Below are 19,473 nucleotides of genomic sequence, written 5' to 3'. Positions count from 1 at the left end.
ATCTGTGTTTAGACAGTTTAGAACATCTCCTGCCTCTCACAGTTGGGAGGCTCTGAACAATCACATGTTGCCGGAAAAACCTATTCAGGCAGGCTAGAGGACTTCCAAAGGAGTTTGTAGGTTGAAACACTGTCACACCCAAGAATTATTAACTGGAGCTGTAAGCTAACTCTTTTTTCAGAGAGAGGTAGTGGGGGACAGCCCCCCATAAAGTCAGAGGTGTAGGTGAAAGCACAAAGCAGAAAGTAGGCAGACTCTGGTTTTGGGGGTAGATTGCTCGAGAATTTCCAGGGAGACTCCTGAGGCTTGATCCCGCCTTTGCGTATGTCAAGTCTCCTTCCTCATGACCTTTGCCATGGGCGGAGCTCGCTCCCCACACCTCACCCTACTTCTCTCTGCCCTGGTGCCCTTTCCCAGTAAAATCTCTTGCTTTGTCAGCACATGTGTCTCCTTGGATGATTCATTTCCGAGTGTTAGACAAGAGCCCACTTTCGGGCCCTGGAAGGGGTCCCCCTTTTTGCAGCAATATTATATTTAATATGTTGATGACTCAAGGTATTTACATTATTACATCAACAATCTTAAACATTAATGAGTGAGTGAGTGAAGTCGCTCAGTCGTGTCCGACTCTTTGCGACCCCATGGACTGTAGCATACCAGGCTCTTCTGTCCATGGGATTTTCCAGGCAAAGGTACTGGAGTGGGTTGCCATTTCCTTCTCCAGAGGATCTTCCCGACCCAGGGATCAAACCCTGGTCTCTCACATTGCAGGGAGACGCTTTACCGTCTGAGCCACAAGGGAAGCCTTGAGTATATGTTGGATAGGATGTAATTCCTTACTGAGATTTTGACTACAGGAAGAATCACTGTAATCTAGGCAGAGCAAAACTGGAGATTAGAGTCATGGACATGACCTGGTTTGGGCAAGAAGATTTAGGCCTGGGAGATGGAAAAGAGGCAGAAACCTCTACATCTTCCAGGAATGAAGATGTACTCACTTCAGTGTAAGTGAAGTGAAAAGTGAAAGTCACTCAGTCGTGTTCAACTCTTTTCAACCCCGTGGAGTATACAATCCATGGAATTCTCCAGGCCAGAATACTGGAGTAGGTAACCTTTCCCTTCTCCAGGAGATCTTTCCAACTCAGGGATCGAACCTGGGTCTCCTGCATTGTAGGCAGATTCTTTACCAGAGCCACAAGAGAAGCTCAAGAATACTGTAGTGGGTAGCCTATCCTTTCTCCAGTGGGTCTTCCAGACCCAGGAATTGGACCAACTGGTGTCTCCTACATTGCAGGCGGATTCTTTACCAACTGAGTTATCAGGGAAAAGGGGAAATCCCTATCATATGTGGTTGCATTGCCAAAGGCCACAACACTACATTTCTTTCTCAGGTCTGTTCTTGGGATTGGCAGAGCAGAAAGCAGGCAAAGCTCAGGGAGGGAGGACAGAGTCATGAGGATACAGATTCCCCAAAATACCCAAGACATTTGCATTATTCAAAATCCCCAACCAACCAATCGAGAGGGTCCCAGTTCAGACTACATGCTCATTCAGAGCACTTTGAACAGATACAGGGTAAACCCTGGGAAAACCACAGAGGAAGCAATGCATATATGTGTTGTACAGATAAGGAAATGGAGATTTGTAGTGGCATATAAATAAATAAGTTCATGATTTCCCAATTATTTAGATAGCTTCTTCTTTTTTATCGCAATATTTTTCTAGGTTTTTTGCTTGTTTGGGATATTTTCTACTAACTGTATTAAAGCTTAAAAATTAAACCTTCTAGGAGTCCAACCTACCGAAGTTCTCTTCTGAGTTCTTCAGCTCAAATATAATTTAGGATATCTGCTCTCAAATGTTCAATTGATTTTTAATAAATTGGCATTCTATATGAAAATTATTTTTTATTTCTACTAATTTCATTTTTAAAATCTTTATATAGTGTTTGTTAGAATTCCTTTTAATCTAACTCCAACATGTTAATCTATATGAGTCTTCTTTTTTTAAAAATTTTTCTTTTATTGATCATAGTTCTTGCACTTTGCACAGGATTGTGTTTTTGATTCTGCATCAAACATTCTGTTATGCTAGTCACTAAGGAAAAAGATCAAAGATACACAGGGTGGTTTGTGGCTGGGGAATTGACATGCACGTATATGACTGACTGTACCTCGTCTCCACTTTATCATTCTACCCCATGCCTCCTTCTCTCAACCTGATGTTCTGTGTAGATGCCGAGGCATCAGATCATAATCGACACCCACACCTGCACTGCCAGGTGTCTCTTAAGGCGACTATATTGACAGTGTCTGTGTGTATCCTGTGATCTGTGTATTTGATATGTTGCTTGGTAATGTGTGCACAGGTTTTTAGCTTTTTTACGATCAGAAGTAGATGATCATTTCAGGATGGGTGTATGTGCTGAGGGACTGGTAATGGAGAAGAGCATTGTAAACTTACTCAGTTTGTTCTAGAGAGTTGCAGTACCTGCATCCCTGCAGAAATGACACTGCTGTTTTCACCACTTTCCCATTCGAAACAGCAATTCATTGTGTTATGTCTTATTTATCATGGAATAAACCAATGCAGTGCTTTATATTTCATAAAATTACTTATATTTTAAATATTGGTCATATGCATATTGGATTGAGGGGTTTTCCTATTATTTATGATGATACATGACTTAACACTAGTAGGGAGCCAATTTCCTGAGACAATGGTGCCTTATCAAGTCTTCCTTGAAACTTCACAGGAATGTTTATGTTCCAAAGGGACATTCAACTATTAACCTAAATTTCACCAAGATGATGATGTGGAACAGAAACACAGTTGACCTTCTGTGAATATGCAGTTTGTGAGAGAACTAAACCTTCCTGCCGGAAGCCACTGAGAATCTGAATCACAAGTGAACACACTATAACCATGTCTGTCCTGAGTGATGCATGACTTAATGTCTTTGGAAGAGAAATTTCCCAATATAGAGTCACCATCTTCCTCAAAACCTCAGGGAGAGGTCACAGGAGGGGGACTGTAAAAGGTATAATCCTTCTCCAAGGTAGACCTTGGCTCAAGGCAAAGTTATAGTACCCACCTCCCATGAGATCTTGGAAAATTCACATCCCCTCTGTGTCTCCTCATCTACAAAATGGGTTATTGAGAGTGTTATGTAAATGCAACTCTGCACTTAAATAATTTGGTCAATTTGCACATTATACTGCTCAGTGTGAATCCACAATACATTTTATCTGATACTACTCAGTAATTTACTGGTGGTCCCAGCTCCTTAGGGTTGGAAGGAATTCCAGTTGACTGACAGTAAAGTGAAAGTGAAGTCACACAGTGGTGTCTGACCCTTAGCGACCCTATGAACTGTGTAGCCCACCAGGCTCCTCTGTCCATGGAATTTTCCAGGCAAGAATACTGCAGTGGGTTGCCATTTCCTTCTCCAGGGGATCTTCCTGACCCAGGGATTGAACCCAGGTCTGCCGCATTGCGGGCAGATGCTTTACCACCTGAGCCACCAGGGAAGCCGGTTGACAGTAAGAGACCCAGTATCTCTGAAGCCTGATAACCTCAGAAGGGATTCAATTCCATCTTTGCTAGTTCCGGGCTATGGATAGTGGGACCAGCACATTGCCTGAAGTCAGGTTTTGAACAATGAAGGCCCAGCTGGTGCGGTGGGAAATGCCACATGACTAGGTATATGAGGAGTCAGGGTCAACTCCCCACAAGCTAGACTCTAGGATTTATTGCTAAAAGGAAATTCTACTCCTGAAAGCTAATCCTTTGGAACCAGCAATCCCAAACAAAATGGAAGGTACAAATCTTTCCAAGTGTGATGATCCCTAGGAAGCTCAGCTTCAGGAAGGATGCAGCATCAGAGCTCCAGGAACTGTGATGCCTAGGAATCTTGCCTTTTCTGCCTCCTCCACTCTGGGTCTTTTCACAGAGTGGCTTCAACTCTGGCCCATCATTCCCCACCACATACACTGGACTGGCCCACTCCTTCCTTTTTGCTTCCTCTCATCTCTGCTTCTCTGTACAGTTGTTCCCCTCTGTCACTTTCTGTCACTCTCTGGGACTTGACTCTTACCCCTCTCTCTCAATCACTGTTTCTCTCCCTGCTTCTCCCTTCCTCTGTCTCTCTCTGCAGGCCCTCAGGCATGCTGCTCCAGTCCATCACTATCGAGGCCCACAGGGCACCAGTTCTCCCAGTCCTCCTACCCTCATTGGCAAGATTTGGCCCAGGTTCTGCTCATAGTGGGTGAGAATCTGTTTTAGAGACTGCTCATACTGATATTATCTGCTGCCCTGGGGCTCCCAGCTATTCCTGGGCAGCCCAGTCACACTTTGGACCTGTTGGTGGCCCAGCCTTGACCCCAGAGCTGCTGGAGGACTTTGGTGCCTCTGCCACCTGGAAGGAGGGGGGACCCTGCAGGCTCCAAGGGCTACTGGGGCAGGATGGGTTGGATTGGGGGACTTGAAGGGAGATAGATATTTCTACCCAACACCTTCTTCTAGACACTGATGGGGGTCTCAACCATCACTGCACATTTGTCAATAAAGAGATTGTGGGAGGCTTAAGGGAGCTCATGGGACTTACTAAGGAAACTTTTGCATTACCCACCCCACTCAGAGCCACCTGGATTTGTGCTATTAGGGACAGCTGGAAGGTGGGGGAAGAAGAGTACTAGGCCTGGATTAGTGCAGGACCCCCGCATTGGACTCCCTCAGCCACTCCTGGCACCTCCTCCATCCTTCACAATAAGAAATGGCCACTTCATGGGGACAGAAGCCTGTCTCTCTGATGACCAGACACCCCTTTGTCTGACAGGATCCGTGCACTCAGTGAGTATTTATAGACTGAATAAACACAACCATCCCTAGGTCCAGACATAGGATGTGTCCAGCACCCTGGAAGGATCTATTGGGCCCCCTTGCACTCAACACCACATCCACGGATGCCCCTGCTTCTGCCCCATTGCTGTAGGTCCTGCCTGTCTGTGACCTGGGTGTCAATGAATCACACCCTGTGTACACAATGGGTGTGACTCTTGGTCCTCCAGGAAGCAGACACTGACACAGAGATAGAACTGTGGAAGGTTTATTAGGGCTGACAATGGGAGAGACAGTAGTGGAAGGGGCAGGGAAACATTTGGGCCAGAATGTAGATCTGACACCTTCTTTAAATATACAATTACCATAATCTGCTTGTCATGGCTCAAAATCCTCTTCAAATTTAAACTGGTTCTCCTATAAGGGAAAGACATTCTGATTTATTTCAATGTAATGTGAATTTTCCCTACACGCATTTTGCCTTCTCTAACACATCTGTGGTCTCTGATGAACACTTTACTGTGTGGCTGCATCTATGACTCTATACATAATGAAAACAATTCTTATCAGATCTCTGAATGCACACACTCTCTTACTTTCTTTTTTAACTAGTAGGACATGAATTTTTACAGGGGAAAGAGTGTCTTTGCCTTGTCTTTTAAAGCACAGATTACTAAGCTCTAGGCCTCAGGGCGTATATCCTTAGGTTAATTTAATGTATTTTCCAGAATATCTTTGATGATTCTGTGTGTAGACATTTTCTTTTAAACTACAAGAGCAGTGAGCGACAAACACGTCTCAGCCAGTCTGCAAAATTCTATATGTACTTGATCTCATCTTTCTCACGATGACATCAGAAATCAATATTATCCCTGTTTTAATGATAAAAAGCTCACACTCTGTCTAGGTCCCACTGAGTATTAGGGACTGAACAACAGGTATACAAGCAAAGAATCATGTACAATATACTGTGAGGAAAATGCGGGAGATGCAAAGCTGACAGTCAGGGGTGGAGACTAGAGGATGCAAGGATGTGGTGACAGGGGTCCTGCAGGAGTGGCCCTGGATCAACCTTGAATTCCCTGGGAAGAACCTGCCTTATGTTGAAGGCCAAGGCAGCTATTCAGCTCATCTAGATCCTGACTGCATTTTCAAATCATTGGACCAAAAAAAAAAAAAACAAAAACCAAACTTCAGCCCCACAAAATATTCTGAAAGAACCAAGTTAAACATCCCTGTTTATCCAGAGCCTTCTTTCACCCATAACCGAACTTTCAGAAATGCAGTGAAAACAATAATCCGAATGAGACATTATCTAAGGGCTTTACGGCAACAATGGCATCTAAAGGGGATAATGCATCGCCAGCACTGTGTCATTTCAGCACACAGCGGCCCCGTGTGCACATCTTACTGCCTTCAGAGTTCCTGCCCAAACTGTTTGCCCTGCTGGGAACGGCCTTCCAGTTCCATCTAAGTGACAGCACCTCACTTTTTACTTTTTCTTCTAAAACATCCTATGTATTCCTGTGTGACTCACAGATTCCTCTTTTGCACTCTAGGACCTTGAACTGGTGCTTCTGTTACGATGATCACAAGTTCTGGGTCACTTATGTATCATTTATCTCTCTCTTCTGTTTCTCTCAGGGGATATTTTAATTCTTGAAATTAGGCATGTGTCTTACGTTTCACAGAACCCAACAAGTGGTTTCTGTATGAGGCGAATCTGCAAAACTGGTATTTCTCTCATTCTCTAAAAAGCCTCTTTTCTTCTCTGCAAGGAACACCTGATGCCCAGCTCAGTTTGGGTGACCAGCCCATCAGTACATGTGAAGACCAGTCCATCATATGCATGTCCTAAGAAACTTGAGGCATAAATGTTACAATGACCTCAGTCAGGTTTGTCTTTGCATTACAAAGCCATCAGTATACATATCTGCATTGCCACTAAAAACTCAAAAGAAAAATAAATGAACATGCTTCACAAATTAGCATACTCTTCAGATCATCTTACCATCTTAAAGATGTGGAGGCATTGGGTGGGGTCCCAGAGGAAGCCAGGGTGGAGGAAGTGGAAGAGGCCCACAGCCCTTGAGTGGTGATAAAGGGCAGCCCATGGGGTAGGGCATGCAGGGTGGTCATGGGAAAGGAAAGCGCCCTCTTGCATCCATACTGACCTGTAGAACAGAAGTTTAAAATATGCTGATATGACAGACAAAAGCCCCAATATCAACAAAAGCTGAAACCCAATGAAGCAGGTCCCAGCACCTCGTACCCTCCTCTCTTCCAGGTTCCAAGAGAGCAGCCTAATGCCAGAGAACTCCACACATCTTTCTAGGTCCTGCCCACAGCACTGGTTAAAAGGGTATAAAACACTGTTAACACATGCTAATGCCTGCATCTGTAAATGTATAACGTCAAGGGTCCTAGCTCAGAGGATTAACAGAGGAAATACCAAAGGTCTAAAGTAGCATATTCCTGACAGGAAGGCTTCCATGTGCAGAAGAACCCTCCACCACTCCTTCACTACCACCAAAGAAACTTGTTCTTTGTACACTAAAAAGAGAGGGAATGAAAGGAAATGAAAAGCCCATTCTCTGCACATGGAATCATAGCTACTCCTAGGAAAAGCTCTGCCTGCAAGATCACGCCCACATCCTCTGTGTTTCCTTAATGACAAAGGAGACCTAATCTCCTTGGACGCGCTGCCCATGGGCACAAAGATGTCTAGGGAGATGGGGATTCCTGGAGTCCTGCAGGGGAGCCGTGCATCTGTTTTAAGATTTCAGGGAATCCTAAACCGATAAACAGACAGGCCCAGTTTCATTTATCTTAATACACAGGAAATTCTGAACTTTAACTACCCTATGGGAAATGCGTACTATGGAAAAAAAAGAGTTGAGCACTCTAAATAACAGAACTAAGTCAAATGTGTTTTGATTTCAGGTATATAAATCCTGTGATGTAAGATGAGAGAGGTGTCAGCTGTAACAGCTTAAAGGGCACAATACAACCTGCTCACATGCACACAATGTAAGGACTTGTTGGAAATCACCCCAGCAGGTTATTATTGACCTTCACTACTCTGTTTAGTGTACATGTTCCACTAAAAATATAATATTTCTGAAAATTGAGATTTTTAAATCTAGTTGTCACTAGAATGATTCTGTTTAGCATATTTTCCAACAGAGATGGGGTAGCAATGAATTACGAAATTTATATTACCCAAGCAAGTTATGACGAACCTAGACAGCATATTAAACAGCAGGGACATTACTTTGCCAACAAAGGTCCATCTAGTCAAGGCTATGGTTTTTCCAGTGCTCATGTATGGATGTGAAAGCTGGACGGTGAAGAAAGCTGAGTGCTGAAGAATTGATGCTTTTGAACTGTGGTGTTGGAGAAGACTCTTGAGAGTTCCTTGGACTGCAAGGAGATCCAACCAGTCCATCCTAAAGGAGATCAGTCCTGGGTGTTCATTGGAAGGACTGATGTTGAAGCTGAAATTCCAGTACTTTGGCCATCTCATGCGAAGAGTTGACTCATTGGAAAAGACCCTAATGCTGGGAAGGATTGCGGGCAGGAGGAGAAGGGGATGACAGAGGATGAGATGGCTGGATGGCATCATCGACTTGATGGACATGGGTTTGGGTAAACTCCGGGAATTGGTGATGGACAGGGAGGCCTGGAGTGCTGTGATTCATGTGGTTGTAAAGAGTCGGACACGACTGAGCGACTGAACTGAAGTGAAGCACATTAAATTTTCACAGAACACACAAAGGTACAAAATAATAGTAATATCACGTTTCAGTAATCTAGTAACATTCCCAAATACAGGAGATCAGGAGGGAGTCAACTGTGCCAGGAGACTTAAGTATGGAGCTATCTGTCATCCTCCTCACATTATTTCCAGGAACACACAGTGGGCAGGCCTCAGGAACACACAGTAGAAAGTTGGGCAGGCCTCAGCCTCTAAGCACTTATGGTTCTGGTTGTTGTTGAGTCATTCAGTTGTGTCTGACACCTTAGGACACCATGGACTGCAGCACGCCATGCTTCCCTGTCCTACACTACCCCCCAGAATTTGCTCAAACTCATGTCTATTGAGTCAATATTGCCATCCAACCATCTCATCCTCTGTCACCCCCTTCCCCTCCCACCCTCAATCTTTCCCACCATCAGGGTCTTTTCCAATGAGTTGACTCTTCACATCAGGTGGCCAAAGTACTGGAGCTTCATCTTCAGCCTCAGTCCTTCCAATGAATACTCAGGGTTGAGTTCCTTTAGGATTGACTGGTTTGATTTCTCCTGTCCAAGGGACTCAAAATCTTCTCTTAGCACCACAGTTCAAAAGCATCAATTCTTTGACAATCAGCCTCCTTTATGTCCAACTTTCACATCTAGTACATGACTACTAGAAAAATAATACTTTGACTATACGGGCCCTTCTTGGCAAAGTAATATCTCTGCTTTTTAATACTCTGTTTAGATTTGTCTTTTCTTCCAAGGAGCAGGCATTTTAATTTCACGGCTGCATTCACCATCTGCAGTGATTCCAGGGCCCACTGGGCCACGCTCAGTAAATCTTTAATCCAATTTTCTGCTGATGGGTAGGGTTGTGCTCCTTATCTCTAGTTTGGCCTTTCACCACCAGACTGGGTGAGTTTCATCCAGTTTTCACATGCCCATCTGGGTGTTGTCTCTGCTTTGGCTCAGCCTCTTCATTCCTTCTGGAGCTATTTCTCCACTCTTCTCCAGTAGCATATTGGGCAACTACCTGCCCGGGGGGTTCATCTTTCACTGTCACATATTTTTGCCTTTTTATACTGTTTATGGGTTTCCCAAGGCAAGAGTGCTGAAGTGGTTTGCCATTGCCTTCTCCAGTGGACCATGTTTTGTCAGAACTCCACTATGACCCATCGGTCTTGGATGGGCCTCCACAGCATGGTTCATAGTTTCACTGAGTTACGCAAGGCTGTGATCTATTTGATCATTTTGGTTAGTTTTCTGTGATTGTGGTTTTCATTCTGTCTGCTCTCTGATGGTTGTGGATAAGAGACTTGTGCAGGCTTCCTGATGGGCAGGACTCTCTGTGGGGAAAACGGAATCTTGCTCTGGTTGGCAGGGCCATGCTAGTAAATCTTTAACTAATTTTCTGCTGATGGGTGGGGTTGTGCTCTCTCCGTCTATGGTTTGGCCTGAGGCGGCCCAGTCCTATGGTCTGTAGTCTCTAAGGAAGGGCTATAGTCTCTGTGGTAAGCCTAATGGCAACCTCCTCTAGGAGGACTTATGCCAACATGCCATGCTTCTTAGGAATGCTGCTGCCAGTGCCCCTGACCTCATGACAGACCACTGTCAACCCATGCTTATGCCGGTTCTGGGAGTGATACCAAATGTGACTAGCTGAAAACAGAGAAGCCTGTAGATTCCTGGGGAGGAGTTTGCTTTCCCAAGTAAAAATGACATGGTAGATATAGCACAATCAACCACACAATCTAGAGATGAAGAAAGGGTGTTGTATAAAAAGAAGTTTCCAGAAATAGTTGCAACCATAAACGACCACAGCATTTACCTGGCCCTTTGTACATCCTTAGTAGGGAAAGAATTGCTGTTTCTCATGGGAGCCATGCCAGGTCCTGTATCTGATAAAGGAGAAGTGATTGGAGGTTTATTCAAATTTGTACAGATTCTGAGAAAGAAAAACAATCCTACATACCTTCTTCCACCACCTTACACTCTTTCCCACTCTCAGGTCCATTACCAGAGGTCAAGGGTTTCCCCCATGCCTCAAGTGATCCCCAGGAGGCGAGCAAGACCCTGACTTTTGAGGAAGACCACAGGGCCAGAATTCATGTATTTTCAAAACTAATCAACCAACTGTGGATGGTCTCAACTAGCTGGAAATCAACATTGAAGCAACCATTTCCCAAAACGGTTGAGGAAATCCCAATTTAATCTCAGATTAGAAACTGAAATGAGAATATCCTTGGATAGGCAGAATATCAACAAACCCTCACCATGAAGAACAGGAGTTCTTTTTTTGGGCCACAGGGGGATTTTTCAATTTTCCTGTCTCTGTATAAGTTGTCTTCTATATGTGACCAGGTATTATATAAATATTCATAAAGGGAAATAGACTAATTTTATAGTAATGAGAAAAGGAAAGCTGTGGAGATTCATCAGTGAAAGTGTCAGGTCATGGCGATGATGTTAGAGGAGCAAAATTACATAGAAATTTAATGGAAATTGAGTGGACTACCTAACCCATTGTAAAATAATAAAACAAATAGAATAAAGGAACATCCAAAAACAGTAAATGAATGCCTATTTTGCTAATAAAAAGAATAAATTCTCTCCTATATTTTCAAGGTGGGGAAGCAAGCTTGGACCCACTTGCCCTCCAGGCTCTCTCTTTAGTTAGAGGAACCAAGGTTGGAGGCTAAGGGGATGGGGAAGGTCCCCAGTAAGTGGTGGGGCCTTAGCTCCACCAATCACAGGGCACAGGCTGAGAAAGTCATTCTGACTGAGGAATCTGAGGAAAACATCTTCTGTCACTCCTTGAGACAACTTCTTGTCTTCAGTAAGCACTGGTTATTGTTCCCAGGCAACGCGATCATCATTCACAGGAGAAAGAATGACATGGTGCGGTTTTACAGCAGGTGTTAAGTTGTTGCACTTCACAATGTGCTCCCTACCTCTCCCTGGGAGTTTCTATGTCTCAGGTCTTCCCAGCGCCTGGGTTTCGGCATCCCGTATTTCTCTTGCAGCCCCTGTTTTTCAATTATTGCCAGTCTTGAATATAGAAAAAGAATGGACTTCAGTGAGAATTCCAACACCAGTCCTTGACTAGACACTAATGTCTTAGCCCTAATACCTCAAAGACACCCTTAAAAACTGTACAGGAAATCCCATACTTGTGTCTCAAGTAGGTGGCTTCCTTGCTCTGCTCTGCCATCTCTCTCTCCAAAATCCGACCCTTGATCTGTGGGAGGAAAAGCACACCCAAGTTCAGTTGTGGGAATGACAACACGAAGGAGAGAAAGAAAAAAAAATTACCCAGTTGTCCTGAGCCTTCTTCTCAAGAAGAGAAATCTGAAAAAGGCAACACATGAATAAACTCCCCAGGATTGGGAATCTAAGGACCCCTCTTCAGCGCCTGAGGTGCTCAGTAACTTGGGTGGAGGCGGGTCACCTGGTGTCTGAAGCTGACCTCCTCCTGCTGCAGTTCTTCTTGCATTTGTTCAATCTGTTGCCTGTGAGTTATAATACAATTGCTTTCATCACATAAAGCTTAACACTGAGCATGATTTTAATACTTGCCCAAGTTCCCGTTATCCTCATCTCTATCTCCAAATATAATTTAGGAATACATATAAAGCACTTTTCACATGATTAGAAAGTGTCAGTAAGAACAAATCTACCATTAACATCCTTTGCTTATTTATTATTTTAGATAATGCCTACAGGCTTCTGAGTTGATATAATTCCCATACATTTCCAAAATTTCTCTCATTATTGTGTGATGAGTGACTGATCATAAAGCTTTGATTCTCTTTTTACTTATATTCTTACCATAATTTCCAGGGTTGCCAAAACTAGGTCCCTTAGTGACACTACTGTATTAGTGGACGCAGTTCTTCCTAAAACAAGGTGCATTCTCAAGTAACTTCAACTAAGTTTCCATACAGTCTGGCCAGCTTTGGGGATCAGTATATTTTTAGTGACTTAAATGGTTTGTTCTTTGTAATACTTATCTTTTCCCATACATTCTCTATGTATATTTCTTTTGAACTTTTGGGCTAATTGGTGCCAAACATTGTACAAAGTTAAAATCAAAAACTCAAAAGTAATTTCATGAACCACTGGTATTTAGTATTTAACCTTACTTGTAATTGTGTGCTTCTGCTGAAACTAATTTCAAATTTCCCTCTGCAGCTGACAGCTGATTCTCCTTTTCCATCCACTCACATTGTTTCTTTTTCAGTTTCCTAAGATGGAAAAAGATATATACATTGCCCAGTAGCCAGTGTGAAATTCGGACTTCCTTATCTCCTAGAATTCTGAAGGTCTAGCTTCAAATGTTCCTCGCCACCACCCCATCTGTGTGTAGATTGACAACACAATCCGATGAATGAACTGAAGTCCCTCATGGAGGATTAAAGTAAAACCAAACTTTGACCTGCTAGCAAGTCTCTCTGCAGTCTAAGTTTTCTCTTTACAGTTCTTTACTCCTATTCATTCATCATAAAGTCTCATAAATAACCTACTTGGTGCCCTCCCAGGGTCAGTCTTGCATTTGAGATGGTAAAGACTCAATTTGTGTCAATGTGGAAAATGATGCCTGACCAACTCATCCCAAGTAAACACATTATGTTGAAGCAGGGGATCATAATTAGTTTTATGCCTCCATGGGGAGCCCTGATTCTTCATCCAGGCTGTGTATGGATGCAGACAATCAGCCAAAGAGAGTCTTCCATGATATGGCTTCATTAACACTCTCCAATAACTATCCAGAATTTCTATGGTTCAGGAGTGGAATCCCTACCTCTTTTTCTAAGGAAAAAATAAAAAAAATCCTCCCCCCACCAAAAAAAAAAGATCCAAGAAGAAAAAGCAAATCTTAGTGCTGTGTTAAAATGATGTGGACCGTCACACAGTCAGGGTGTCATCTCTAGGAGACAGATTTCAGATGGAAAACTAATAGCTCCAGGGTATTAACCTACTTTCACAAGACTGAGTCATTGATATTGAGAACAGTGAAGGTCAATGGCTTAACAAAGCCATTGCTGTTTTTTATCAGATTATTTTGTTCATGGTTCCAGTTCAAATGGTTTCAATCTGATATTTTTCTATGGGATCATATGCAAAATTCAAAAATTCTAGAAACAAGGATAAAAACACTAAGGAGAAAAACGTACCTGTATTTCTGTCTGGTCTCCCAGGCAATCTTTAAGCAAATGCTTTAGACTGGCTGTAATGTAGTGGTTGTATGGTAAGCTATTGAGTGCAGAATAAAGTGTGACTTGACAGAGGGTTGGGAGAACCAGACAATGTGCTGGGACTGAAACTTAAAGGACAGTGTAAATGGAACCAGAGGGCATCCAGGTATTAATTTAATTGATACTGGGACAATGCCTCTACTACCTAAAAAAACTATAAGAAAGAATGTGTGATGATCACTTAGAACAGAAAGAAAAATGTGGATTATGGAAATCAAGGTAGGATGAATGTGTTGGATGAATTTGGCAAAAATACCCTGGAACCTATTCTAAAAGAAATACGATTGACACATTCATTTATACAACAGTATTTGGAACATATGAACATCTTACTCTTCTGCAGCCATTTTTCTTTGTTCATAGAATTCAACAAGGAAGGCTTCCTTTCTCTTCAGCATTTTTAATTCCACTTCCTTCTCTGCTTTCACAGACCTCAGTGTATCACAGATGTCTTTCAGGTTCTTTTTATCTTCTGTAAGGAAGGCATTTTCTTTGGGTGAGAAGTTGTTTGGGGTGGGGATAAAAGTGAGGAAGAACCCTGAAGGCAAGAAGAATTCTGCGCCTTCCCCCAGCAAACTTATTTCCATTATGTGGGGCCTTCCTCCCAACAAACAACGTACCTACAAGTTGGCAGTTTTTGTTCCTCAAGGCTCTCAGCTCTAAATTCTCAAGTTCAGCACTGGCATCTTGTAACTTTAAACAGACATGAAAAAAAAAACAAAACACTCAAGAAGTAATGATCCACAACAATATGAGTATACTTAACACAGGAGGGTTGTGCACTTAAAAGGGTTAACATGGTTCATTTGATTTATGTGCATTACAGCATAATCAAAAATTGGTAAGGAAGGTATGGAAGTAAGATGGCAGAGGACAAGGACCTTGATGTCACCTCCTCTCACAAAAACATCAGAATCAAAACTAATTGCTGAATAACCATAGACAAAAATGACTGGAACCTAGCAAAAAAAAAGGAAATCTACATTCAAAGACAAAGAAGAAGCCACAAGAAGACAGGATCAAGGCTGCAACTGCAAAATAACCAAGTCCCATACCCGCCGGATGCCTGCCTGCCTGCATGCATGCTCATTCATGTCCGACTCTTTGCAACTCCATGGATGGTAGCCCACCAAGCTCCTCTGTTCATGGAATTTTCCAGGCAAGAAGACAGGAGTGGGTTGCTGTTTCCTTCTCCAGGGGATCTTCCTGACCCAGGGATTGAACCTGCATCTCTTGTGTCTCCTGCACTGGCAGGCGGATTCTTTACCAGCTGAGCCACTGGGGTGGGTGACCCTCAATCTGGAAAATAATTATATCACAGATGTTTTCCCATAGCAGTGACAGTTCTGAGACCCATGTCAGTTTCCCCAGCCTGAGGATCTGTCACTGGGATGAGGAACCCCTGGAACATTTGGCTTAGAATGTCAGTGAGGCTTGATCACAGAAATGCCACAGGACTAGGGGAAAGAGACACTCCACACTTGGAAGGTGCAATCAAGGTCTCATGAGCAATAGGACCCAGGGAAGAAGCAATGACTTCATAGGAGCCTGGGCCAGACCTACCTGCTGGTCTTGGAGGGGGCTCCAGGAGGTAGAGGCAGCTGTGGCTCACTATGGGGACAGGGACACTGGTGATGGAAGTACTGTGAAATACTCACTGACATCAGCTCTCTTGGAGGCTGCCCTTTTGTTACCCAGACCTGGCCCCACTCAAGACACTGTAGGCTCCAGTGTTGGGATGCCTCAGGCCAAACAACCAGCAGGATAGGAACACAGCCCCAGTCATCAACAGGCAGGCTGCCTAAAACCTTTCTGAGCCCAGAGCTATCTCTAAACATACTCCTTACCTTGGCACTGCATGCCAAAGGAACAAGACCCAGCTCCACCCACCAGTGGATTGGCACAAGGCGCTTCCACCATGAGGCCTGCACAAACCTCTAGACCAACCTCACCGAGCAGAAGGCAGATTCCTGCAAGAAGAAGCAAGAGGAAGTACAAGCCTGCACCCTATGGAAAAAAGACCACAAACACAAAACGTCAGATGACAAAATGAGACAGCAGAAGTATATGTTCCAAAGGAATAAGTTAAAACCACAGATGAACAACTAAGTGAAGTGGAAGTGGGCAATCTACCCAAAAAAGAATTCAGAGTAATGATAGTAAACATGATCTAAGATCTCAGAAAAATAATGGAAGCACAGACCTAGAAGATACAAGAAATGTTTAACAAAGAGCTAAAAGAAACAAAGAACAGAAAACAGTGCTGGAGGATACAATAACTGAAATGAAAAATACAGTAGAAGGAATCAATAGCAGAATAAATGATGCAGTAGAGTACAAGTAAGCAGCTGGAAGACAGAATGTTGGAAATTACTGCCATGAAACAGATTAAAAGGGCAAAAAAGAAAAGAAATGAACACAGTCTAAGAGACCTCTGGGACAACACTAAATGTACCAACATTTGCATTATGGGGGAGAGAGAGAACAGAGAGAGAAAGAGCCTGAGAAAATACTTGAACAGATAATAGCTGAAAACTTTCCTAACATGGGAAAGCAAACAGTCAGCCACATTCAGGAAGTTCAGGGAGTAGCACAGAGGGTAAACTCAAGGAGGAATACACAGAGACACATATTAATCAAACTAACTAATGCTAACCCTAGCCCTAACCACCAAACCAGCTTTAACATAGCAATGCCAAAGAATGCTCAAAGTACCACACAATTTCACTCATCTCACATGCTAGTAAAGTAACGCTCAAAATTCTCCAAGCCAGGCTTCAGCAATACGTGAACCGTGAATTTCCAGATGTTCAAGCTGGATTTAGGAAAGGCAGAGGAACCAGAGATCAAATTGCAAACATCTGCTGGATCACTGAAAAGGCAAGAGAGTTCCAGAAAAACATCTATTTCTGCTTTATTGACTATGCCAAAGCCTTTGACTGTGTGGATCACAATAAACTGTGGAAAATTCTGAAAGAGTTGGGAATACCAGACCACCTGACCTGCCTCTTGAGAAACCTATATGCAGCTCAGGAAGCAACAGTTAGAACTGGACATGGAAAAACAGACTGGTTCCAAATAGGAAAAGGAGTATGTCAAGGCTGTATATTGTCACCCTGCTTGTTTAACTTCTATGTAAAGTACATCATGAGAAACGCTGGGCTGGAAGAAGCACAAGCTGGAATCAAGATTGCCGGGAGAAATATCAATAACCTCAGATATGTAGATGACACCACCCTTATGGCAGAAAGTGAAGAGGAACTCAAAAGCCTCTTGATGAAAGTGCAAGAGGAGAGTGAAAAAGTTGGCTTAGAGCTCAACATTCAGAAAACGAAGATCATGGCATCTGGTCCCATCACTTCATGGGAAGTAGATGGGGAAACAGTGGAAACGGTGCTAGACTTTATTTTTTGGGGCTCCAAAATCACTGCAGATGGTGACTGCAGGCATGAAATTAAAAGACGCTTACTCCTTGGAAGGAAAGTTATGACCAACCTAGATAGCATATTGAAAAGCAGAGATGTGTCTTTGCCAACAAAGGTCTGTCTAGTCAAGGCTATGGTTTTTCCAGTGGTCATGTATGATGTGAAAGTTGGACTGTGAAGAAGGCTGAGTGCCAAAGAATTGATGCTTTTGAACTGTGGTGTTGGAGAAGACTCTTGAGAGTCCCTTGGACTGCAAGGAAATCCATCCAGTCCATTCTAAAGGAGATCAGTCCTGGGTGTTCTTTGGAAGAACTGATGCTAAAACTGAAACTCCAGTACTTTGGCCACCTCATGAGAAGAGTTGACTCATTGGAAAAGAATCTGATGCTGGGAGGGATTGGGGGCAGGATGAGAAGGGGACGACAGAGGATGAGATGGCTGGATGGCATCACCGACTCGATGGACATGAGTTTGGGTGAATTCTGGGAGTTGGTGATAGACAGGGAGGCCTGGCGTGCTGCAATTCATGGGGTCGAAAAGAGTTGGCCATGACTGAGCGACTGAATTGACTGAACTGAAGGAGACAAAACAATCGAATTTCAAAAACTGTGAGATGCTGATGAAAGAAATCAAAGATGACAGAAACAAATGGAAAGTTATACCATGTTTTCATATTGGAAGAATCAATATTGTCAAAATGACCATATCACCCAAGAATCAATGCAAATTGTTCAGATTATTAATGGTATTTTTTGAAGACCTGAGGAGAGAGCAAAGAGGAACTAAACAGCCTTTTGATGAAAGTGAAAGAAGAAAGTGAAAAAGCTGGCTTAAAACTCAGCATTCAGAAATCAAAGATCACACATCCAGTGCCATCACTTTTTGGCAACTATATGGGGAAATAATGGAAACAGTGACGGAATTTATTTTCTTGGTCTCCAGAATCACTGCAGATGGTGACTGCAGTCATGAAATTAAAAGACGATTGCTCCTTGGAAGAAAAGCTACAATAAACCTAGAAAGCATATTAAAAAGCAGAGACATTATTTTGCCAACAAAGGTCTGTCTAGTCAAAGTTATGGTTTTTCCAGTAGTCATATATGGATGTGAGAGTTGGACAATAAAGAAAGCTGAGTGCCGAAGAATTGATGCTTTGAACTGTGGTGTTGGAGAAGACTCTTGAGAGTTCCTTGGACTGCAAGGAAATCAAACCAGTCAATCCTAAAGGAAATCAGTCCTGAAAATTAACTGGAAGGACTGATGTTGAAGCTGATGCTCCAATACTCTGGCCACCTGTTGTGAAGAACTGACTCATTAGAAAAGACACTGATGCTGGGAAAGATTGAAGGAATGAGGAGAAGGGGACAACAGAGGATGAGATGGTTGGATGGCATCACCGACTCAATGGACATGAGTTTGAGCAAGCTCCGGGAGTTGGTGATGGACAGGGAGGCCTGGCATGCTGCAGTCCATGGGGTCGCAAAGAATCTGACACGACTGAGTGACTGAACTGAATTGAACTGACAGGGTCTAGTGAAATCCTACAACTCACAAGGAGAAACAAACAGCATCGTAAAAGTTAAACCAGAGCTGTCTTTTTGCATACAAACTGATGATGTTATTGTTTTGCTGCCTGGGATTATAAGCTGGAGCCCCCCAGACTGCAATTTGAAGTCTCACTCTTGGGGTGGAGCACCTCCCAGGATCATTTCCCAGTGGGGACTTCAGATTGTAGGGCTTCCCAGATGGCGCTAGTGGTAAAGAACCCACCTGCCAACAGTAAATGAGTGAAAGTTGCTCAGTCGTGTCTGACTCTTTGTGACCCCATGGACTATCCAGTCCATGGAATTCTCCAGGCCAGAATGCTGGAGTGGGTAGCCTTTCCCTTCTCCAAGGGATCTTCCCAACCCAGGAATCAAACCTTTACAGCCAGGTCTCCCACACTGCAGGCAGATTCTTTACCAGCTGAATCACAAGGGGAGATGAAGACATGTGGGTTCTATCCCCGGGTTGAGAATCCTTTGGACAGAGGAGCCTGGTGGGCTACAGTCCATGGAATCTCAAAGAGTCGGACATGACTGAAGCAGCTTAACATGCACACTCACACTTCAAATTGATATTAACAAAGGACTTTCCAATGCCGTTCAAGTCTGGATGTAGGTCAGTCCAATTTGGTGATGTATCTGCTATTACTTTTCTCTGTTGATTCTATT

The sequence above is a fragment of the Bison bison genome, unplaced genomic scaffold (assembly GCF_000754665.1).
Source record: "Bison bison bison isolate TAMUID 2011002044 unplaced genomic scaffold, Bison_UMD1.0 scf7180017864072, whole genome shotgun sequence".
NCBI lineage: Eukaryota > Metazoa > Chordata > Mammalia > Artiodactyla > Bovidae > Bison > Bison bison.
This window is presented reverse-complemented; position numbering follows the sequence as displayed.